Raw genomic sequence first — 24,494 nt, forward strand, 5'->3', positions numbered from 1 at the left:
AATAAAAATCAGTGAGAGAGTTGGGAACAAATGGTTCCCTATAAAACAAAATCATAAACATGCATTCTGTAACTAACAAGGCATTCCCTTGTCTCCTTCAATACAGTTTACCTCAAGTTCTTTCCCAAGAGTTTTCAACCAGTGTGGTTGAGACCCTTCTCCTAAGATCAAGCCAGCTGACGGCTTGTCCTCCCAGACTGAAGGAATACCTAGGGGTTCATCTGCGCCCCCGCTATAGTTCCAAAAGTTTATGGTCTTACCTCGAAACAGGACAACTCCTGCTGTTTACCTCTTCCTGTAATTTCCCTTCTTTGAATATTTCACAATCCTTCATTAACATTTGGCTCAGACTGAGTGGATGCCCACTGTAAACTATGCAATACTTAACTTACACACAAACAAAGAGCCAAATAAATATTTTGTGCTCAAAAGAAATCCTGCTTTTCACAGAGATTAAGAATATATTTTTTGTATAGGCACATAGCTGTTAATATCAATGCAAAATGTATGTCTGGGGGATATTTCTTTGGTGAACTAGAATGTAAATACGAGATCCTGGGGATTCCTGTAACCCCTATGCACCCCTCTTTCTCCCTGCCAGTTGGTATTAACAGGCTTGTGAGTCACAATATAGTTTTTCAACTCCAAGGTTTGAACTTCGCTGTCTTGAAATGCAGGTTCTTATTACCCAAATTTCCAGCTATGAACTACCAATAATCTGTTACAGGTGTACGTCAGAATCTTTCACCAAAGGATCTCAAAGGGCTTTGACAAATAGCATCCCTTGCAAGGCAGGTAAACCAGATGGGTAAACCGAGGTACCAAGAGGTTACTGAACACCTCCCAGAATCAATCAGCAGGATGAAGCTCCCTAGCTTTATTTGGCCTACCAGACACAGGTCCCAGCTGGGAGCTGGGGGTGGGGGGATGTGGAAGCAGTGCTATTCCCAGAAGTAATTAGCCACCCACTCTCTCAAAAAAGATTGTGCACAATGTTGTTGGACTAATGGGGGACTTGCCTTCCAGAACCACCTTGGCTTCCAGGAAATGAGAGGTGCAGCTTTCAGGATATAAAGCTAAAACAGTGGAGAGTATCTGTGTAGGGAAGGTAATATATTTGGGCCATACACCTAGGTACTCAGTTAGCTTAGACATCCTTCATTCAGCCCATGTCTGATAAGACCCTGCTGTGACATATATAGGTGGTATAGTGAATACGTATTTAATTTGGGACAGCCATTTACCCGGGCATAGGATTAAAGCACAACGTTTTTGCTGCTTGTAAATGATTTATAAAAAAATTAATATTTCCCATTAAAGATGTTCTTATATGATATACAGTGTCACTTGTATTGCTTAAGAGTCCTATTATGCAGCAATACTGTAGCGCACTAAAACATGTCTTTGCTGTCATGGGTAAAGTTATAGTGGAGATACTTTCTGTATTAAGTACAGAAGGATTTGGCCACAAATCGACATTCTTACTCAGCCACAGTTTTCTAGAAAAGTGCCTGTTATTGAATTTCATTAGATCATCATCATGATAAAAATACTGTAATCAGACAGGAACGGTGTCTGATAATGGTAAAAAACAAAACACAAAAACCCAAAGCCCTTTTTTACGTTCTGAAATCATTTCCTTCTAGGGGGTTGGGGTTTAAAAAAAAAAAGATGTAAGTCCAAAGAAGGGACAAATTTCTTTCCATAGTTTGAGATCTTAAAACAAGTTCTCTGCATATTTGGTATATTCAATTGCACATATAAGGTGTTTGAAAATCTGATCCTTTGTTTCCATGGAGCTGTGGGCCATACAGTACAGAACTTCACATTAACTTACTATAGAAATTGAAGAGAGTGCAAAGATACTCTACATAGTAGGAGAAATTATTGGAAATAAGGCACCATGAAGACTATCTTTATAATGAAACGGAGGCGAGTGGTCTATGGAAGACTGGGAGGAGTGAGGGAAACCAGCACTGCACTACAGATAAGAACCCTTCAAAGTTGTCAGCTCTTGGGAGACCCCAGGATGACGACCACTAATAATGATGACGAGGATGACTAACACTTTCGGTCCTTTTGCAGGGGTTGGGGTGAGCATATGGATGTGCAGCTGCACATATGTGCAGTCTACTTTGCTGCGTTTGACTTTTTCTAACTTGGCTAGTTCTGTTAATAAAACTATTGCAAATTCAAAAAGGCTTTTCCTAAGTGTGAGTGTTGCAACTGTGCACATCAGTGTTCCTAACTAAACTATTCTGGGCCTGATCTTGGGACAAGAGCCTTCTAAACTTCAGAGTGTTAACTGGAAAATCTTAAGTAATCAATATAATTAATACAAATCAATAGATCAGGCAGCAAGGTGAAAAAAGGCCAAGTTTCATCAAACAAAGTGTGAGTTAGCACTGGAAAGAGCCACTTTCAAAAGGGGGAAGCAGTTAAACTGTCAAGGAACAAGGAAAAAAAACTAGGCTGAATTTGACCTTCCTAATGAGGTCGGAAAGCCGCATGTGGTAGCCCAGATCCATGCATAGAATCCTCCCGGGATTTGGGCCCCTAGTCTTAATAACTGAGCCATGTAAATGGCTGAACCTCTTTTCATTATTTCTGAGCTGTTCTTTTTCTAACTCAATGCTTGTTTAAATGTGAAATATTTGGATCATTTTGTGTTTGTTTGTGGGGGAGGGGTGTCAACTGACAATTAATTGATCATTTCATTTATGATCAAAGGCACAGAGAAAGTATATATCAGAAGTGCCTCATTATTGGCACCCTAAAAATAGAGCTCGATCCTACTAAGTGCTCAGCACCTTCAGGTCCCATTGATTTTAATTCCCAGTGCCCAGGTGCTCAGAACCTTGCAGAGAAAATCAAATCTTGTTAGGATTGCTCTATATTAGCTCTGCAATGTTAGACAAACACTTTATGCGCTGGGTTCTGTACTTATCAAATAATAGCCATTGGAATTGGCAGGTGTTAAGTAGCTTCCCTATGGACCCTCAAATGCAGTAGAAAGCTACCCAAAAATATAAGGAAAAACTGACTAATATACAGAATATAAGGAGGACTGCAGAGCTCAGACAAGTCTCTTCCCTAGTTCATGCCCCAGAAGCTCTATAAGCATGAAAACTGTCCAGCTTATATACGGTGAGCCTCTACGCCCCTGTATATAAGAGTTAGCGAGAGGAAATTAGATTCTCCAAAATGACATGGAAATCAGAAAGTGTAAACTGCATTGTGTTCTCACATCAAATCCACATGTGTTTAGAATGGGAGCAAGAAAGGAAGAATGGTCCAGAGATGAGGGTGTTAGTCTAGGGGTGTGACCTAGGTTCCATTCCTGGCCAGAAATTAAAAAAATATCAGTTAAAGAAGGTCTCCAGCATCCTGGGTGAATTCCCTGACCATTGAGCCACACTCTCTTTGGCCCAATGAAGATTTAATTATTTATCTACAGTGGAAGAGCGCAGTGGTTGGGACACTCGCCTCAAGTGTGGGAGATTCAGATTCAAGCCTGTGCTCTGAATCAAGCAGAGCAAGACCTGAAGTGGGGTCTCTTACACCCCAGACTGGTGTTCCAACCACTGGGCTATTGGCCAGTTAGGGAGACGGGTATTTCACTCTTGCTCTCTCATGTGTTTTGACCAGCAATTCCATTCTGGAGTTGTGATGACTGCCCAACCACCACCCCACTGCCCCCAAATTACTTCAGATTGCACATAATGACAGTAATTAACTTGGGTGCGAAAGGCCTCTGCTGAGGCAGCATAGCTGGTGCTTCCACCAGAAGAAGGTAGACAAGTATGGAAGATTTTTGGATAGTGAGAATGCAGTCAGAGGCCTGAGCTACATAGGTCCAGAGTTTCAAAATAACCTATGGGCTTTAGGAACATCAGTCTCATTGAAAGTCAGTGGGTCTTGTGCTCCTAAATCCCTCCAGCTCTTTTGAAAATCTCTCCCATAAATCCTAACAAGTGAGTGAAATCTAAGGTTTCTGAGAAGAAGTGTAGCTGGTTACTCAAACAAGTGTTCACAGAACATGTGTTTTGCAGTATTACTCAGCTCTCATGCATACAATCATTGCCGTTGTGGGTCTGCTCTAACAGTACTGTACAAGCAATATTCATTCTGCTGTATCTGAGCATGCCTGCTAGGTAGGGCCCGGTGTTCTCCCTAAGACACCCATTGTACAGCCACTGCATGGCTACAGCCCGTCAAAAACCATCAGCTTTCCTCACTGCAACCCAGCTCTGCTAATGGGGCAGTTCAGCTTCCATAGACCATTCATTCTGCATGCTTTCTCATGAGATGGTCAACAAGGATGCCAGCCGTGAAGGTGGTTCTTATACAATGGACAGCGGTCTAAGAACTGGAGTGAAACTGCCTCATTTCACACAGGTGCTCATTTACAGCTTCACTGAGTTAGCACACACATTACTTTCTAAATCAGAAGAGTCAGTTTAGACATGTCACTCTCTTCAAAGCCAGAACTCCTTCCAACTCTGGCACAGATTAACAGTCTATGTGAGCCATTTAAATATTTACAGCATGTAGTCTCTCTCATGAGAATCTGCATGGTTTCCCAGAGCTTTTCCAAAACCTTTCTGGTGAACAATCAATCCGTTTTGTGGATTTCAGATCACTCCAGTTACAGCAAAATTATAATAATAAATGGAGATCAAGGTGAGTGTGAGAAGCGACTTAAAATGAGAAGATGTATCCCGTATTGTTTAAAGCTCTGCTAAAGACTGGGACCCCCTTCTGTCAGGCACGATACAACCATATAGTAAGAGGCAGGCTTTGCCCCCCAAAAACTTACAATCTGAAACAAAGATGATGTTTTATTATCATCATTTTACAGAGACCTAATTGAGGCAAAGAGGTTAATTACAGTTTTGCCAACCCCAAGCATTCAAAAATAATGAGATTTAAATAAAAAACCATAATACATGCTGGGTTCTTTTTTTATTAGTCTTCTGGTTTCTGAGGCTTTACTTTACATGCAGGTCATATTTTCAAGCTTTTCTCTGAAACCATGAGGGTAAGAAACTTACTATTTTTTAAAAAATGAAGACTTGAGATGCTCATATTCACTTGACTCCTGGAGCTAAGGCCTTAAGAAAAGCACTGAATATCAGGAGATTCAGCAGCACTACAAGTAGTTTTCCTCAAGCTCAAACACACAGCTTGTGGTAGACCTAGGAACTGAATCTAAAAATCTCCACCATTCTAGTGTAGTGACAAGACCAACCTGGTACAGAATCAACACCTCAACTCCTTATTCAGTTTTTAAATCAAACCCATTCTATATATATATATATATATATATATATATATATATATATATATATATATATAATATAAATATAAATAAAAACCTGGTCTAACACACTTGGCAGTATAGTCTCATCTCCCACTGCTCAACATGTCTGTCTGTTCTGAGACGAGTGTGTTCCCTAGTAAATATACTGAACTTACCTGGTGATCCCTTCTGGTGCACACTTACCACAGTTATGAAACATGCAATTCTGTTGAAGCTGATGGAGTTACACCAGAGCTGAATTTGGCCCATTGGCTTTTAACGAAGACTCCTGTTTTCCGGATGTTCAGAACAAAACACCCAGTTATGATTTCCTCCTTGTGGTTGACTTTGGATCCCTGTTGACATATGGCTTCTTCTAAAAGGTTCTTCGGCTGTTTCATTATTTGGATAAACTAGCCTTCTTCAATCTCTTCTTCTTATGTGGCATCTCCACCACAGACAGTTTGCAGGCATAGTAATCTATTCTGTATCATCCTCTGCTAATCTCATTGTGGATGAAGAGTCCTCTTGATCCACCCAGGATACTGCATCATCATCCAAGTTCTGCTTTTTCTGCCTTGTGTTCTTCTCTCACCTTTCCCTTCCAGTACCTGAAAACATGCATTGCCCACTAACCCTCTCAGCCCCGGGTGAACTTCTTACAGGCTGTATTTTCAGCCACCAGGTGTGTCCACAGGTTGCAGATAATGGAATGGCTTCAGATATGAAGGTTACCTGTGATATAAGCAGGGAAACCCTTTGAATAAGCAATTGTGGACAATCTGACAAGGGTACTAGCAGGGTGTGGTGGAGCAACAGATGGCACTGCTGCCCCTGTAAAATGGCAGAAATGTCCAAAGCTGTGACATGTTGAGTGCAGGTTGCCATTCAGTAAGGCTGCTGCCAAACTCCCTGCTGTCTTGTGGGTTCAGTCTTTTGGTTAAAGGTTGGGGTTCCACCTTAAAAAAAACTGGCTGTCCTGGATTCTTGGGGGCCCTTGTGCAGAATTAGCCCCAAAGTTATACTGTGATAACTTCATGAATAGTCTTCCATAAACGTGTCTTTGGAACAGACAAAAGTCTTTCCTGCATACATTTCCATCACCTTCCTTTTCCTCTTGCTATTGATTCCAGGAGATGCCTTTTGTAGAACTTCATTAGTATGTAAAGTAAGCACCATCCACTGGGAGTTTACTGGTACACAGCCTAGTTCAATTACACACCTCTTTGATTACAGTCCACTCCAGAATATCAACATCAAAACAATCACAGATACAAATACATCCAGTCAAACCTGTATACAATGCATTGACTCTTGCTGAAGATGAGCTACCACTGACCAAAGTCACCTCTAGGCAATAGGCCAGTGAGATATTAAGAAGAGGCCTTTCCCAAAGGTAGCCTTGCTATTAAACTGACTGCATTCTCTGTTTCTTCCCCTACATCTAGCCAATTAAAATAAAGTCTCTTTGTGCCTGTTCATGTTTTCCTATTCTTTAAAGAGCTGACTTGTTTAAATATAAAAGTCCTATTAGAATAAAAGCCCCACTACATGACAAATGCTATCAACAATAGAAGAAGGGAAAGTTTTTTTGTGTGTGTGTGTGGGGGGGTATCTTGCTGACAGACCAAAGGAAAGATTTGCAAGGACCATGAAGCACTGGTCTGTATTGTTTTTGTTATTTATATTTCAGTAATTCCCAGTACCCCATTGTGTCTGGTGCTGTACAAACACCAATCAAAAAAATGGTCCCATCTCCAGTCTAAGTACAAGATAGAGTCAAAAGATGGATAGACAGACAAACGGGGGAAGACAAAGAAATAATGAGGTCATATGGGCCAGTATGATAGGCCGTGTGGTCTCAGCACACCAGCAGTCTAACCATTGCCAAGTTTGGGACAATTAATGGAGACTATTCCTTGAATCATCTCATCAAAGCTTTTCTTTTAGACTAACAAATACCTCGATTTATGTTGCAGTGATATCTCTGTCATACATTATGGGCTAGGGCTATGTAATAGCCTGTATAGATTGTATTTCTAATACACCTTTGACCAACTCACCTGTTCTATGCTGCTAATCCATCTCTGTCAGAACTACTTCTAGCATTTCATGTTTTCTCCATGAAATGTTTTTGACAAAAATGAAACTGTTTTCATTAAAAACTTCCATGGAAAATGTAGACCTTTTTTGGCGGGAGGTGGGGGAAGGAATCAATCTCCAAGATATTTCAGCCCAAACAAAAAAGAGGTTGATTCTGAAATACAACTGCAGTGCCTCGTAGCATTTGTAGTCTAAGTACCTCAGGCTCCCATTCTCCACTGTGGGCCAGGCTCCCTGGCCAGACTACATCTCTGTGAAAAATATCTGGGAAAAGGGGTCAGTTGGAGTTTGGGGTAGTGGTTCAGTTTGGTTCTTACCTCACTTGGACTAATTCACTCAACCCTTAGAGGGCTACGTGGCCTGGCAACTGCAGAGTGTCTTTGCCTAGTTCCCTTCTCACTGACACTAGTGGGCGCGACTCTGTTGACCTCAGTGGTGCTCAAAAGGTTCTAAAAGGATTTGACAGGTGCTCAAGATTCTAGACCAGCACCTGAGCCACCAACCTACAAGAGAGAGCGAAGTGCAAATCAAAAGTAACAACAAACTGGCCTGCCCCCGAGTGCTGCACAGAACCATCAGTCTGGCACAGTGACTTGCCAAACAGAGGCAGATTCTCTCCAAATTCTCTCAGTCACTACGCAATAGAGGTGTGTAACCAAGTCCACTCACCGCTAGGCATCCCCAGGTGGCCAGGTATGGAGTAGCAGCTCTCGCTTCTCTAGCGCCCCCTGCCAATGGCCGCTCCAGTGTGGCAGTAGCATCTCCTCTGGTGACTTGGCTCTTTGGCTGGATCATTGTCTTAAGTCCACCCCTTCCAGAGTTACAACTGTCCAAACTAAAAAATCCCTAAAGTGTCTTTAACACACACACAAAAATCCTCCCACCTTCTCTGGGGCTATTCCTCAGCCTGTCTTCAAGGCTTAGCGTGCAGACCCTGCTGGGCTTGATAACCTTTGTGATGGACTCACACACCCCTTCTCTAGGGCCAGTAGAGGAACCCAGTCCCACCCTTTGCTCTGCGTTCCACCCCAGTATCCTGTACGTAACAGTAGGTCTGTTCCTTTACTTGTGCTGCAGCTTTCCCTGGGCCACTGCCTACCCAGCCTCTGCCTCTACCCTGCTTTAGACGGGGTCTTTCCCAAGTCTCTCTGCTGGAGAACTTTCCTTCATGCTCTGAGCTTCATACTTGGTTCCCCTGCAGCTCTTTGCCCAGCTGGGCTTTGTCACCACTTAAACCTGGCTCTCCCCCTTTATTGTACCCACCTTCTTATGGGGAATTGCCTGATTCCCCTCAGATAGGGCTCATTCTGTAATCAGGTTAGAATAGCCCCAGGCTCTTCAGCCTACTGGGCAAGCCACCCTGTTACAAGGTGAAATCGGGAGGCACAAAACACAGTCTAAACCTTTGTGCCTGTTCATGTTTTTCAGTTCTTTAAAGATCTGATGTGTTTAAAGATAAAAGTCCTATTAGAATAAAAGCCCCACTACATAACAAACTCTCGCAACAACAAAAAATGGAAGAAGGGAAGGTTCCTGGGGAGGGGGAAGGTCTCGCTGGCAGACCAAAGAAAGGATTTGCAAGGACCATGAAGCGCAGGTCTGTGCACCCCGTGTGACAGAGGAGAGACTGAGACAGAGATGCTTCTAATCCAATGTCCCAAATATGAAGCAGTGTGTAAGACAGATTTCCCTCATCTTATCAGGGATCATAAAATATATCATGTGTCATCCAAAATCCACTAGGAAAACCTGAACCTGGCTCTGGAAGGTGGAGAGAAAGCAGCAATAGCATTGTACTACAGGGCAACCTGCCACTGAGACAGGTACTGCCCACATACTCCATAGGGGGCTGTTGTTTTCTTACACTTAGGCACCGCTTGTCCAGCTTGTGCTGGTAATCTAGTGCCATTGAATGGAATTGGGATCCTATCACTGGCACTTTTACCAGCTTCCTGTCCATTGGCCAATCTTATGCAAAATCACCTTCCTAGTTTTCAAAACGTACTACGGACTCACAGCAATCAAACTCCCCAAAGCTTCCTACGCCCCACTGGCTCCTTCCTGTCTGCTAGTCTTGCCATCCTCTGTCTCTCCTCTCCAAGAGATCCTACAGCAAAGGGAGGTGTGTGCATGTGTCATTTTCTCACACACGCTACTCCGTCTCCTAGGCAAGTGCTCAGACAAGATGATCTTGGTGGTTCCTTCTGGCCTTACAGTTCAGGAATCTGTCCAGGACTTTCCACTCCTCCCTCAGACACTGATCCTGAAAACCTTCTTTTTTCCCCTTTAGCAGATCATTGAACCTCTGCAGAGCATCTGGCAATCCTGTGTATTATGGATGCAGTGGAGATGTAAAACAGATTGCCCTGCATGACAGTAGGTGGAAATAAGTGAGGGTTTGCACCTCTTGCAAACTCAGGCCTAGATTATTGAATCACTAGAGGTAGCTTCTTGCATATCAACTTTATCAAATGGTCTGTGGGCAAGAGGAGACAAATGGATTTCCTGAGTTTAGCGTGCTGGAGAGGACTAGGGTGTCGTTGTGTACTACAAAGAACTGGGTAAGAGGTCAAGATAAGAAGAGCCCTGGGACCAGCATTTTCAAATTGATCGGATTTCTGAAGGGAGAACAATTGAATGTCATGGCCCCAGAGGCTTCTGAACCTCATAATTTAATTCGTGCTTTACAGCAGGCAAGAGGTTTTTCTAGACCTTGCTGTTCTCTGAAAACCTCAGTCTTTGCCAGGACAACAAGTTAGTTTAAGGGCCAATAAATAAATACAAATCTCAGACTTCCTTCCTGGGATAAAAATGGCCAGATTCAATATTATCCAAATATCATAGGCCCTGATCCTGCCACTGGATCGACACGCATGGACCTCTGAGGCTGTGAGGCATGCTGGCACATGGAGTACATCTGACTGCAGGATCAGGGCCCTGCCATGAATCAGTCTGTACACACTGGGTCTGATTTATTGGAAGGATGGGAGAGAGAGAGAGAGAGAGAATAGCTTTTCTATTGTGAAATCCACTGCCAGGCCTCTTGGGAATCTCTGCTCAGCCAGAATGGAGCCTACAATTAAATACTAAGCACTGAATTAAAGGTGACTGTAGCAGGGCCCTCCTGGCTCCTACCCCACTGGACTGAGAAAGTCACACAGAGACCTTTTGGTGCAGTGCCCACCTGGTGCTTTTACTTACAGGCTGTGCTCCCACCACCTTTCCACTGTACAAGTAGTGCCCTTCTTGCAGGCCACCAGCAGGAGAGAGGGGGCAAGCTCACTCACTCTCTGCTTCCCCTCACTACCTTTCCTCTACTGCCCCTCTCCTCTTTCCAGCTCCTCCTGTGGCTTCCTTCCCCTGGGGCCCTTATCCAGCCCCAGCCTGATGAGGCAGCAGCTGTTCCAGCTTCCCCAATCAGGGCCAGGTGATCTACCCAGCTCCAATTCCCCTCCCTTAGTTGGAGCTGGAGTGACAGAGGGTTGGCTAAGCAGTTTTCTGCTTAGCACCCTGTCACAGTGACCGAATGGGGGGAAAGGGCAGGAATGACATTTTTAAAAAGTATTTTTCTGCTATTATTTTACTATAGACATATCAAGAATGCCAAATATTTTTGCCCCTGTTTTAGCTGGAGGTCTCCCTTCGAAAGCCCCAGAAAAGTAGATTGGAAGAGTTGTCAGTCCTTAATGGAAGGGGCAAAGTGCTAAATCTTTAACAAAGAGAGCTTTTCTCCCTATTATTTATTCGGGCTTTTGAGTTAAATAGGTATGAACAAAACCAAACAGAGAATGTTCAATAGTTTGTATAACATGGAGAGCAGAAATAATAGCTTGTGCCTTAGATGACCAATCACACTGTGCAAACAGAGAGTTCTGAATAGGCAGTACTTTAAGCAGTAGTTGCAGACAATGGTTTATGAACAAGCCCTAGGCGGGAATAGACTTATATAAGTCTAATATATATATATAATTTTGAACACCAAAGTCTGGTTGTGGATAATTCATCAAATATATAATTTGCTGTGATTTGTTTGTCTGGCTGTAGTGCTATAATGTCCTGGAAGCAGTATAGCATAGCAGATAGACCAGGAGTCCTGCCACTGGCTTGCTAGGTGACTATGGGTAGTTATTTCACCTGAAGTATCAGGGGATACCTGTGTTAGTCTGTAGCCACAAAAACAACAGGGAGTCCAGTGGCACCTTAAAGACCAAAAGATTTATTTGGGGATAAGCTTTCGTGGGTAAAAAAACACTTCTTCAGATGCACGGAGTGAAAATTACAGATGCAGGCATATATATACTGACACATGAAGAGAAGGGAGTTACCTCACAAGTGTTGACAGGGCCAATTCGATCCGGGTCGATGTAGTCCACTCCCAATAATTGATGAGGAGGTGTCAATTCCAGGAGAGGCAAAGCTGTTTTTGTAATAAGCCAGCCACTCCCAGTCCCGATTCAAGCCCAAATTAATGGTGTTACATTTGCAAATGAATTTCAGTTCTGCAGTTTCTCTTTGAAGTCTGTTTCTGAAGGTTTTTTGTTCAAGTACAGCTACTTTTAAATCTGTTATAGAATGCCCAGGAAGATTGAAGTGTTCTCCTACTGGCTTTTGTATGTTACCATTCCTGATGTCTGATTTGTGTCCATTTATTCTTTTACATAGGAACTGTTCGGTTTGGCCAATGTACATGGCAGAGGGGCATTGCTGGCACAAGATGGCATATATCACATTAGTAGACGTGCAGGTGAATGAGCATCTGATGGTGTGGCTGATGTGGTTGGGTCCTCTGATGGTGTCGCTAGAGTACATATGGGGACAGAGTAGGCAACAAGCTTTGCTACAAGGATTGGTTCCTGGGTTAGTGTTTCTGTGGTGTGGTGTGTAGTTGCTGGTGAGTATTTGCTTCAGATTGGGGGGCTGTCTGTAAGCGAGGACTGGCCTGTCTCCAAAGGTCTGTGAGAGTGAGGGATTATTTTTCAGGATAGGTTGTAGATCGCTGATAATGTGCTGGAGGGGTTTTAGCTGCGGGCTGTACGTGATGGCCAGTGGTGTTCTGTTATTTTCCTTGTTGGGCCTGTCCTGTAGTAGGTGATTTCTGGGTACCCATCTCACTCTGTCAATCTGTTTCCTCATTTTCCCAGGTGGGTATTGTAGTTTTAAGAATGCTTGATAAAGATCTTGTAGGTGTTTGTCTCTGTCTGAGGGATTGGATGGAAGCTGGAGGCATGTAGGTAAGTATAGCGGTCAGTAGGTTTCCGGTATAGGGTGGTGTTTATGTGACTATCACTTATTTGCACTGTAGTGTCCAGGAAGTGAATCTCTTGTGTGGACTGGTCCGGGCTGAAGTTGATGGAAATTGTTGAAATCCAGGTGGAATTCTTCAAGGGCCTCCTTCCCATGGGTCCATATGATAAAGATATCATCAATGTAGTGCAAGTAGAGGAGGGGCGCTAGGGGACGAGAGCTGAGGAAGCGTTGTTCTAAGTCGGCCATAAAAATGTTGGCATACTGTGGGGCCATGCAAGTACCCATAACAATGCTACTGACTTGAAGGTATAAGTTGTCCCCAAATCTGAAATGGTTGTGGGTGAGGACAAAGTCACAAAGCTCAGCCACCAGGTGTGCCGTGGCCTCATCAGGGATACTGTTCTTGACAGCTTGTAATCCATCCTCATGTGGAATATTGGTGTAAAGAGTGTCTACATCCATAGTGGCCAGGATGGTGTTTTCAGGAAGATCACCAATGCAATGTAGTTTCCTCAGGAAGTTGGTGGTGTCTCGAAGACAGCTAGGAGTGCTGGTAGCGTAGGGTCTGAGGAGAGAGTCCAAATAGCCAGATAATCCTGCTGTAAGAGAGCTGATACCTGAGATGATGGGGCGTCCAGGGTTTCCAGATTTATGGATCTTGGGTAGCAGATAGAATACCCCTGGTCGGGGCTCTGGGGTTGTGTCTGTGTAGATTTGTTCCCGTGCTATAGCAGGGAGTTTCTTGAGCAGATTGTGTGGTTTCTTTTGGTATTCCTCAGTGGGATCAGAGGATAGTGGCCTGTAGAATGTGGTGTTGGAGAGTTTCCTGGCAGCCTCCTGTTCATAATCCAACCTGTTCATTATGACTACAGCACCTCCTTTGTCAGCCCCTTTGATTATAATGTCAGAGTTGTTTCTGAGGCTGTGGATGGCGTTGCGTTCTGTACGACTGAGGTTATGGGGTAAGTGATGCTGTTTGTTCACAATTACAGCCTGTGCACGTCTGTGGAAGCACTCTATGTAGAAGTCCAGTCTGTCATTTCGACCATCAGGAGGCGTCCACACAGAATTAAATTAAATAAATAAATTAATTAATGGAGATATCCCATCTCCTAGAATTGGAGGGGACCTTGAAAGGTCATTGAGTCCAGCCCCCTGCTTTCACTAGCAGGACCAAGTACTGATTTTGCCCCAATCCCTAAGTGGCCCCCTCAAGGATTGAACTCACAACCCTTGGTTTAGCAGGCCAATGCTCAAACCACTGAGCTATCCCTCCCCCCTTATTCTTGTAGTGTTGGTAGGAGGGTTTCTGTGGGTCAGTGCACTGTTCAGTGGTGTGTTGAAAATATTCCTTGAGTAGGAGATGATGAAAGTAGGCTTCCAGATCACCGCAGAACTGCATCATGTTTGTGTGGTTTGTGAGGCAGAAAGAGAGTGCCAGCAATGCCCCTCTGCCATGTACATTGGCCAAACCGGACAGTCCCTATGTAAAAGAATAAATGGACACAAATAGGACATCAGGAATGGTAACATACAAAAGCCAGTAGGAGAACATTTCAGTCTTCCTGGGCATTCTATAAGAGATTTAAAAATAGCTATACTTGAACAAAAAACCTTCAGAAATAGACTTCAAAGAGAAACTGCAGAACTGAAATTCATTTGCAAATGTAACACCATTAATTTGGACTTGAATAGGGACTGGGAGTGGCTGGCTCATTACAAAAGCAGCTTTGCCTCTCCTGGAATTAACACCTCCTTATCAATTATTGGGAGTGGACTACATCGACCCTGATCGAATTGGCCCTGTCAACACTGGTTCTCCACTTGTGAGGTAACTCCCTTCTCTTCATGTGTCAGTATATATATGCCTGCATCTGTAATTTTCACTCCATGCATCTGAAGAAGTGGTTTTTACCCACGTAAGCTTATGCCCAAATAAATCTTTTGGTCTTTAAGGTGCCACCGGACTCCGTGTTGTTTTCATTTCACTTCAGTTTCCCTATCTGTAAAATGGAGATAATGTTACTTCCCTCCTTTGTCAAACACTCTGCAATTTATGGGTTCAGAGCATTAATGTAGAGCTTAGCCCGCAGTCCTGGAAAGTCTGTGTATTACTGCTCCCCTCTAACAGATGGAATCCGAACTGCTCAACTGTGTGTCAAAGGCATTATAGCACTAAGATAGGTGTTGTGTTTACGCAAGGGGGCAGTGGTTTTACAGTGGAAAGATCTGATTCAGTCCCTGTAGATGCCATGATAATGCGGGACAGTGAAACCAAACTGTGCTCTGTGCGAAATTGTTTGTAGCTCATTACAGTAGCCTGTGAGCAGATGAGTCACTTTGTTTTGTAGATGGATTAAATATACCATTTATTTCAAAAATGTAACAACCCTGGCAAATCCAACACCCCACAGTTCCTGCTTCCTCCCCTGATAAACATACGATGAAAAGAGTTAAAGGTTCTTCCAGAAATGTTTAACCCATGAATCTATTTTTCAGTCATTTAGGACTCTATGAATTGTTCATGAGTATTTAAATGCAATAATAAAAAATGCATATACTATTAGGGGAAAATATCTCAGGCATTGCAAAAGCAGTTCCCAGGAAACAGGTCAGTGGCTGGTTATTTTGTGGACAAATAAATGACTTCAGCTATGAGCTGAAAAGATCAATTTCAAGGCAAGCAACAGAAATACACAGTGGATCATGTGCACCAACTGTAGCATCAAAATTACCACCATAAATAAGACACAAACAGGAATAGCTCAGTGAGGGAGATAGATGAGGCTAGCAGGAAATCTCTGCAAATGATATTTTCTTCTGTGCATGGAAAGTACTGAACTTTCTGATGAGCGCTATAACTCCATAGAATTCTGTGGCGTCCCCGTTATCCCATTAAAATGTATGAACAGGTTTTCAATAGATATTCTATCAGTTCAGAAAATATTGAGTCTGTCTTTTGTGCTAACTGAAGTGTTGTGTTGTGTGATTATGGCATGTGATGGGGTAGCATTGTCCCATAGTTCAAGCAGTATATTACTAAAATACAGCATTGCTACTGCTCTGGCATCTTGGTGTTAACTTATTTTTTGTTTACAGATGTTTGCTTCCTGGAACAACTGGTGTCAGACAATCAGTCAGCTGATGGTCTGAATGTTCACACTGATACAAAGTGTCTATAAAAAAGCATATAAAATATACATTCTCCATTGCTGGATGTTAACTGATATTTTCACCTGAGGTATCTGAAGCAAGAAGGGTGTCTGGCGGATAAAGCTCATGGGAATAAGGACTCCTGGGTTCCATTCCCAGCAATGCTGCCTAAACCCTGGGGAATTCACCTAATCATTTCGGGTGAAATTCACAGGCCCAGCACATGGCATTGGCACCCTTAAGTCCTTACTTAAGTCCTAGCCCTCGAAACAGGGCTTTTCTTTTGTGTGTGTATTGTTAATTTCATTGCATAGTGCCTGTTTGCCATTGGCTTCGAAGGGAGCCGGATGAGGCCCTCTGTTTGGAAAAGGGAAGAGAAGCCTAGGGAGCAACAATCCATATTACAATCAGAAATTTCTCCTTATATAGGAGGGAGAGAGAAATGCAGCATTTTTCTGCCTTCTGCTAGCAGAGATCTGCCATCAGACTAAAGTGAGCAGAATTTAGAATTTACTGCTGGCCAGGAGGTAATTTGGGGAAAAAATAGGTGGTGGTACTCTTCCAAGCTCCACAACAGAAGACTCACTTAATGCCCAGATGCTAGGGTGTTGGGCAGACGCCATCATGAACACAGTTTAAACACCTACACAACATAGAGGCATGGTCCCAAATTCACAGACACCAGTGATTGTGCATGGATGGAGGCTCACTGCGGTGTCGAGTCCCACACTGGGGTGCACTGGGGTCCTGAACTGGTGAGCACTGGTGTCTGGGGGCTCTTGCCGGGATCTTGCACTGGGATTTGGGATCTCTCATTGAGGTCTGATAGGATCCCTTGCTGGGGCTTGAGGTCCGGCCCAACACTGGCATGTGTTGGGCCGACTCCCCTTCTTGGACAGCTACTCTACCTCGGTGCAGGGAGGCAGCAGGCAGTCCTCAGCAACTGCTGCAGTGACAGCTCTTTGGACTGACTCCTTCAGCTCCCACATGGCCCTGTTGACCCCACGTCCTGTGTGCTCCTTTCACTGATCCTTGCTCAGCACAGTCTCCACAAACCACTGCCACTGGCTGACACTTGACAGCCTGTTTAAACTGAAAGAGCCTGAGCCATGCTCACTCAAGTCAATGAGATTCCTTCCATTGTCTTCAATGGGCCTTGGATCAGTGCCAGAATACATCCAGTTCTCCAGCATCAAACCTAGGATGCACAATAAAGTCACACAGGCACAAACCTGCAAATGCACAGATACAGTAACTCCTCGCTTAATGTTGTAGTTATGTTCCTGAAAAATGTGACTTTAAGCAAAACGATGTAAAGCGAATCCAATTTCCCCATAAGAATTAATGTAAATAGGGGGTTTAGGTTCCAGGGAATTTTTTTTCACCAGGCAAAAAACTATATTATATATATATATACACTATATATATACACACAGTATAAGTTTTAAACACACAATTTAATACTGGTACACAGCGATGATGATTGTGAAGCTTGGTTGAGGTGGTGAAGTCAGAGGGTGGGATATTTCCCAGGGAATGCCTTACTGATAAATGATGAACTAGCACTCGGCTGAGCTCTCAAGGGTTAACACATTGTTGTTAATGTAGCCTCACACTCTACAAGGCAGCACGAATGGAGGGAGGGGAGACAGCATGGCAGACAGAGACAGAGATACACACCCTGTCTGTGAGAGAGAGTGATGTGCATTTCTCCTTTAAGTACACTGACACCATTCTAAGGCCTGGTCTACACTACAGGGTTAGGTCGAATTTAGCCACGTTAGGTTGATTTAAAAATGAATGCGTCCGCACAACCAACCCCATTCCGTCGACATAAAGGGCTCTTAAAATCGACTTCTGTACTCCTCCCTGGCAAAGGGAGTAACGCTAAAATCGACTTTGCTGGGTCAAATTTGTGGTAGTGCGGATGCAAATCGATGGTATTGGCCTCCGGGAGCTATCCCAGAGTTCTCCATTGTGACCGCTCTGGACAGCACTTTGAACTCCGATGCACTAGCCAGATACACAGGAAAAGCCCTGGGAACTTTTGAATTTCATTTCTTGTTTGGTCAGCGTGGCGAACTCAGCAGCACGGGTGACCATGCCGACCCCCAGAATCGTACAGCGTAGAATGTTTTTACACTCCCCCTATCATCTCCGTCCCCGAGGTTATCACAGATTAGAAGGCGAAAAAAATGTACTAGCGATGACATGATTTCCGAGCTCATGCAGTCCTCCCGCACTGATAGGGCACAGCTTAATGCATGGAGGCATTCAGTGGCAGAAGCCAGGAAAGAATTAAGTGAGTGCGAAGAGCAGAGGCAGGACGCGATGCTGAGGCTAATGGGGGAGCAAAGGGACATGATCAAGCATCTGTTGGAGCTGCAGGAAAGCCAACAAGAGCACAGACCCCCGCTGCATCTACTGTATAACCGCCTACCCTCCTCCCTATGTTCCATAGCCTCCTCACCTAGATGCCCAAGAATGCGGGGGAGGCGGGAAGCTCTGGGTACCCAGCCACTCCACTGCAGAGGATGGGCCAAGCAACAGAAGGCTGTCATTCAAACAGTTTGATTTTTAGTGTGGCTACAATAAGCAATGTGGCCTTGTCCTTCCCTCCTCCCCCACCCCACCTGGGCTACCTTGTCCATTATCTCATTTTTTTAAAATTAATAAAGAAAGAATGCATGGCTTCAAAACAATAGTGACTTTATTTTGAAGGGGGGAGGGTGGTTGGCTTACAGGGAATTAAAATCAACAAAGTGGGCGGGTTTGCATCAAGGAGAAACACACACAACTGTCACACCGAAGCCTGGCCAGTCATGAAACTGGTTTTCAAAGCCTCTCTGATGCGCAGCATGTCTTGCTGTGCTCTTCTAATTTCCCTGGTGTCTGGCACGAAACGATTGTCTGTCGTTGCTTTCACGGAGGGAGGGGCGACTGACGACATATACCCAAAACCACCCGCGACAATGTGTTTGCCCCATCAGGCATTGGGAGCTTAACCCAGAATTCCAATGGGCGGCGGAGACTATGGGAACTGTAGGATAGCTATCCACAGTGCACCGCTCCATAAGTTGATGCTAGCCACGGTAGTGAGGACGCACTCCACCGATTTAATGCGCTTAGTGTGGACATACGCAATCGACTGTATAAAATCGATTTCTAAAAATCAAATTCTATAAAATCGACCTAATTTTGTAGTGTAGACATACCCTAAGTCTTTTTAAGTAGGTCAGCAAGCCGAGACGGCAGCTGCTGTCAGGAAGCTCCCTCCTTCCTGAGCCCTGTTCCGTGTCCCCCCTGCTCTATGGAAGATGGGGTAAGCAGGGTGCAGGAGCAGGGGGAGACCCTGACATTAGCCCCCCGCACAGCAAGCAGGAGGCTCCGGGGAGCAGCTCCAAGGCAGAGGGCAGGAGCAGCACTTGGCAGTGGGGGGAGGGACAGCTAAACTGCCGGCAGTTGATAGCTTGCTGGGCAGCTGCCGCACAGGGAACTTAGGGGAACAGGGAGCTGATGGGGGGCTGCCGGTCCACCCTGGTTCCAAGCCCCCACCAGCTCGTTGCAATGGGCTGCTCTTCCTGTAAGCAGTGGACAAAGCAGGTGGCTGCCAAAGGATGTTATAAGGGAGCATTGCCCAACTTTAAACGAGCATGTTCCCTAATTGATCAGCAACGTAACAATGAAACAATGTTAACCAGGATGACTTTAAGTGAAGAGTTACTGTATTGTCCTACAATACCTTACACAGCATTGTTTGAAATGTGGCAGACAATGTTTACTACACAGGCATCATCTTCCAGGAATGAGGCTCTGGAAAAGGAAACACTCGGATGCATTTAACAGCCATTTGCTAGATCCTCATGACAAATGGTTGGAGGATAAAATAACTCCTGAGCCTTTGTCTGTCTCTGAAAATAAACCCAACCTGAACCGTATGCAGATTCTGAAATGTATAGCTGAACACTTTAGTCGTTTTTAATTTTCAAAATATCATCGAAATAACCATATTCCTGGTATTTCACTATTTCAGTTTATGGTCCTTATGGAAACCAACAAATATGGATACGCACCAAAGATTTAAAAGAGGAAGATAACCAAAATTTAGTAAACCTCAAAGTTTTGGGCTCAAGCTTTGGGCTATTTCAGGTCTTTTACTCCTTCATCTAAACCAATTTTCTTATCATATACGTGGCTATATTGCTGAACTGCATAGCAAATGTTGCTATTGCCTCATGTTCTAGGAGACTGCTGTCTGCCAAACTGTCTGTTCTGTTTTGTTTAATCTTAGTCTGCTAGTGCATCAGAAGTACCCTGGAGTCAGAATTTCAGAGCTCTGCTTAAGAAGAGCCCATCAGGCTTTGAAGTGCACCTGACTATGAGATCATGTAACATTCAAGTTTCAAGGAAATCCTCTTCTGTTTTACCAGATAAAAGAAAGTTTCAAATTTTATTTTCATGTCATATTGATCACAGAGTTCCTTTAAATACTTTTTTTCCCCTCTCTCTCTTTTTTTCTCCTATTAAAGATCATGATGAATTATTTAACTTTTCAAAGCAGGGTGTAGGGATTTTCGCTATATGCAACACGGTAGCTTTGATTGGACTTATGTGGCTATCCTTACCTCCCACAAATGTGGAGCAGGAATTTCTCTTTGAAGAAAACCGGCAATTACCCAACTACAATAAAAGGCGAAAGATGTATACGATTTGAAGAGAAACCAGAGTACTGATTCTTTGCAAAGTGCATGTCCCTATCTGACCAAGTTATTTCTTGGCCCATCTCTGAAGTACCTGAGCAGTAGACATTCTCTTGCAATACTCTGTTTGTGAAGTGGGGGTGGGGGAGGTGGAGGGGGCTGGTAGCACCATTTACACTTCCTAATATAAGACCCTGATTTCAGTTGCTTATAACTTGCCAAACTTTAATTGTGGGGGGGGGGGAGGGAGGAGGAGGATTTTCCATGCTGGAGGTCTGCCACAGGCTGAATTTTTCTGGAGAACTTTCAACAATGTCCAGATGTTTCTGAGAATGAGATACGGGAAAATACATTGTTTTGCTCATGTTAAAAAAAAAATCTTACAACTGTTTTGGAGCAGGGACTTGAAATTTGGGAGTAGCTCACCCTGGTATCAGGGATGTGGCTTTTGCTGTTCCCCTGCAAATCCACCCATATTTGCCAAGTTATAAACCTTTGAAAAATCTCAATTTACACATGCTCAGTAGAGATTTGTTAGAGTTTGGCAGCTAAATTCACTGAAGATTCCATCTACACTGAGCATGCTCCAGTCCTGGGATGCAGGGGCTGAGCAGGACTTTCACTGTAATTGCTACTCCTGAGGCAGAAATCCAGCATGGAAAATTAAGTTTGGCAAAGCTATAAGCAACTGAAAACAGAATTGTATAATGGGAAGTGTCAGGCAACCTTAACCATAGGGGGCGCTACCAGCCCTACCTATAACACACACACTTTCCTCTTAGGTGGTTGGTGAGATGCTAAGGGATGGGTGCAAGTCTGCTCTCAATGAAGGTGATATTGATTACTTCAATATATGCAGCTCAGTCATCGAGAGATGTAATGATTATTGCTTTTCCAAAAGGAGTGGAGGTAGATCCAATCCACTTGCCAGGAGGCTTGGATAGAATTTGATTGAGTGGTTCCATCAGAAACCTTCATTTATGGATAGACACTATCAAGCCTTACAGGTTGCGAGGTGCTGTACAGCATTATGGTCCCTTTATACATAAACAGTGTAAGTCATTGCCCTAGTGACGTATAAGCCATTGAGAAGACCAGGCCTGCACGATTATAAGATACCTTATGATAGCAGTGCTTGTGGTGCTTTTTACTCTCCCCGCCATCTGCACATTTCCTCTCTGCACCAGGCAGGGCTGGAATTATGGCATGACTAGAGTATAGTTACTGGAAAGCTGGAGCAAAGAGAGGCCCTTTTCAGGGGGTGCGTGCAGAGCAACAATAATATAACACTGGTCCAGCAGGCAAAACATCATGTTTGTTCTCATTGTTCAGCTTTTGAAAGGCACCAGTTGTGAAATCTACTCCTCTGCCTGATTTGTGTCTTCTATTACTGGAGATATTTTAAGGGTTGTCTGGCAACTACAACACTCCTAAGTCTTTTTTCATGAAAATCTTCATTTTCACTTGCCATAAAATTTTATATTGAGGGGTAAATATTCAGTTGTCTTGTGTGGAGTCAATTTGCCCCTGCAAAAAGATATGCACTTTGTTTTTTGCATCCCCATGAATTGCTGGCACAAATGTGAGCAGGTACACATCTAACTGCCTCTTCTGCACCCATTTGAGCTGTGAGGTGCGATTCCCAGCTCACGTAGACACACTGGGGCTAGCTGTGCTCAAGCTAGCTGGGTGGTAACTTGAGCTAGCTGCCCGTGTACATACCCAAGGGGGCAGGTGGGATTGTACTTGGTGTGGCTAGCCCGTGGTGCAATGGAGACACTGCTCATTTTAGGCACTAGCTTGGACACAGCTTGAGTGGGTGCAGCTGTGCGTTCTGGGAAATCACACCTCCCAGCTCAATTGTAGATGTGCTGACAGTCACTGAGATGTGTCTCCTAAGAGATGTATACACAATTGCCTGAGGACACAAAGTGTAGAAGGAGTTTTACAAGCACAAACTGAAATCTCCCAATAGGAGACTAGACCACGGAAAACGTGACACTTAAAGTTATATTATTACCTAAGAGCTGTGTTAAATTATTAAAAGCTAAATGTACAGTGACATTATATACGCTGGATTCTTCTGCAATGGTTGAGGGGTTGATGAAGGAATACAATCTTTTAAGACTTTCAGTGGTAATCTATGTATTGGGACAGCAGATTTTAACTCCATCCAGCCCTTCTCCTGGATTTAAATATATTACAGTGATCCTGGGACTGAAAAAAAAAAAAAAAAAAGACAACAAACATTGGAGCAGCTCAATGGTGTAGTGTTGTGTCTTTGGTTTTACATGGTAATAATAATAATAATAATATGAAGAAATAACAGAGGCACATCTGGCTACTAAGTAACCATGTTTCCTAACTATACATAAACATGTAAAGCTTACCTCCATACAGCCTGTTCCACTAATTGGTGTCTGGCAGCTTGCAAAATATAAAACATTGAGCACCACTAGAGAGATCCCAAACTATGTAAAGGGATACAATTCCTCCTCCTTTAATGTAAAGGATCTTAAAACAAAATTAAAAAAAAATGCATTACTATCAAAACTACTGTCATTGATGATACAACACGCTCCAAGTTAAGTCTGAGAGGTGGTTTATGACATCTTTCTGAATAACATTGCGTAGGCATCACAAGTAGTGTGACCAGTCAGCAAATGTGAAAAATCAGGACAGAGGGTGGGTGGGGAAAATAGGAGCCTATATAAGAAAAAGACCCAAAAATCAGCACTGTCCTTATAAAATCAGGACATCTGGTCACCCTAATCACAAGTGACCTGTACTTTACAGGTTACCTGTACTTTACAGCAACATCTGTAACAACAGCAACAAACCATGAGGCTTACTGGCACTATCACGAGTCACTCTCTGTGGCTACATTGCAGGCTCGGTATTTTCGATAGGCAGCTCTGGTGTAGACCATCCTGCTGAACTTATGCTCAAGAGCTGGTATATGTGTCTTCTCCATGACATGTCCAGTGTCAGGTCCACCCCATAAGCCAGAGGACCAGTCTGTGAGGTGATCAATCCAGGTTTCCACAAATTATTGCAGTCACCTCTTACTAAGACTTTTTCTCCCATGTGAACACTGCACAGTTGGGTGTGACTATCTGTGGTCATTCGATCACACTGTTTCTTAAAAACACCCCTCTCTAGAACAGGCTTTAAAAAGTCCAGGTAAAACTTAAAATTACATCCTACAAACAACATCGCTGGTGTCTGGCTCATAGTAGCATGAGCTGCATTCCTACAGGCCAGCTATGGTGACCAGGTAGCAAGTGTAAAAAAAAAAAAAAATCAGGACAGGGAATAGGGGGTAATAGCCTATATAAGACAAAGCCTGAATATCAGGACTGTCCCTATAAAATTGGAATATCTGGTCACCCTAAGGCCAGCAGAAAAATCTACTTTCTCCAGAGCCATAGCACAAATTGCTTGCTTGAACGTCTGGGCAAATCTTTCTGCTAATCCACTTGTAGCAGGATGTCAAGGAACTGATGTGACATGTTTGATACAGTTTGTTTTGAGAGATAATTGAAATGCTTTGGATGTGAATTGAGTTCCCTTTCCACTTTGCAATCTGTTCATGAACTCCTGTCTTGAAAACGAGTGTCTTAACACTTCCACTGTCTGCACAGAAGTATTTGAATTCATATTTTGCACCATTGAGAATGGGCATCTACTGCAATCAAAAACATATGTCCCATAAATAGCCCACATATTCTATGTGGATTCTCAGCTACGGGGATAGTTGGACTCTCCAAATGGTGCACAGGAACATGTTTAGGCCTATGTTGTGTTTGCTGACACCTTGGACAGTATTTTGTGTTTCTCCATTTGTGCATCCACCCAGGCTACCACACACAAATCCATTTTCAGAATTCCTAAATGGCCTCATGTAATTCTCAAAGAATGTGTGAGCTGCATAGAAATAACCATTCTCGTGCCCCACATTAGGGAACCTGGATATACACTTGACTGTT

Source organism: Chrysemys picta, chromosome 13 (genome assembly GCF_011386835.1).
Source record: "Chrysemys picta bellii isolate R12L10 chromosome 13, ASM1138683v2, whole genome shotgun sequence".
Lineage (NCBI taxonomy): Eukaryota > Metazoa > Chordata > Testudines > Emydidae > Chrysemys > Chrysemys picta.